The sequence below is a fragment of the Nematolebias whitei genome, chromosome 1, assembly GCF_014905685.2.
Source record: "Nematolebias whitei isolate Nwh7 chromosome 1, NemWhi1, whole genome shotgun sequence".
NCBI lineage: Eukaryota > Metazoa > Chordata > Actinopteri > Cyprinodontiformes > Rivulidae > Nematolebias > Nematolebias whitei.
In genome coordinates, this window is record NC_056498.1 from 42,472,566 (window position 1) to 42,473,677 (window position 1,112).

The following is a 1,112-nucleotide window of genomic DNA, read 5'->3' on the forward strand; positions in this document are numbered from 1 at the left end:
GATGTAAAAAACTAAAAACAGGAACGACTGACAAACATGTTTTTATGTCTTATGTTTGAAGCCACTTAGAGAGATCAAAGAGTTATAAATATATAAATTAAGAATTATACTTCCTGTCTGTCATAAATACATGTTGTTTCTGTTTACAGCCCATTATCCGCTAAATGCCTTTATTTTGAAAGTCTCGGTGGCCACGCGGCGGAAGTGGGTCGCGTCCGGCAGCGCTGGCTTCACGTGCCGCTGGCTCTGATGGCGGCGGGGCTCGCGGAGGGTCGCACCAAAGAGGGAGAGCGAGGAGGCGGGGGGGGCTGAGCGGTACCGAGCACCGACACCCCGAGCAGAACCGAGCCGAGGCCCCCGGACCGAGACCGAGCCGCGCGACCGGATGGATGGAGTGGTACGGGGGGTGCTATCAGAGTGGGGGGGGGGGGGCGACCCGCCTCTAACGGCCGGGGGGGGGGGGGGTGTCTGCTGTCGGGTCAGCTCCGGGTGTAAACACCGGAAATCTGATCGGTGCGTTAAAATCTGCGTTTTCTCACCGGCCTGTCTGTAAGTACGTGTGGTGCGTTCACTGACCGTCATGATGTTTTCCAGGATGCACAGGCGTGTGTGCGCGCGGAGTGCGTGCGTGCTTGCGTGTGTGTGCAGCACTGCAGCATGCAGACAGAACTTGGCCCGGTGAGAAACTCTTAGACCACGGTGGTTTCTGCAGAGTGCGCGTGTGTGCGCGCGCGTGTGTGTGCGTATGCAAATGAGAGGACTTGGGAACACTCCTGAAAAGTGGGGACATTTTGATTTCGGTCCCTGCAGCTTGTTGGACCTTTGAGGGACCGTGTCAGACCTGGTCCAGGTCTCATCCAGCTCTGATCTCTGGTCCCAACCACAGCCAGACCTTCTTGTAATATTTTGAATGTTCAGTTCTTCAGACTTTTAAAGTTTTATTTGTATTTAATTTTCGCGGTGTCTGGGTCCAGGCCGGTGTCCGGGTCTGAGCTGCAGCGCGATGCAGCTCAGACCCGGACACCGGCCTGGACCTGATGCAACACATGAGTGCCTGCAGAGGGCACCTGCATTTTTAATGTGTCGGTCTGTGTGCCAGCGGGAGTGTGTCG

At 55.5% G+C, this 1,112-nt stretch overlaps 1 protein-coding gene across 1 annotated transcript in view; it reads left to right on the forward strand.

Moving 5' to 3' along the window:
* The first annotated feature begins 203 nt into the window (after window positions 1-203).
* Window positions 204-1,112, forward strand: part of LOC119410345 (WW domain binding protein 1-like) — a 5,389-nt gene continuing 4,480 nt past the window's right edge. Inside the window, exon 1 of the mRNA XM_037677259.1 lies at window positions 204-397. The gene's annotated coding sequence lies outside the window, so the exon portion shown is untranslated. The remainder of the gene's footprint in view (window positions 398-1,112) is intronic.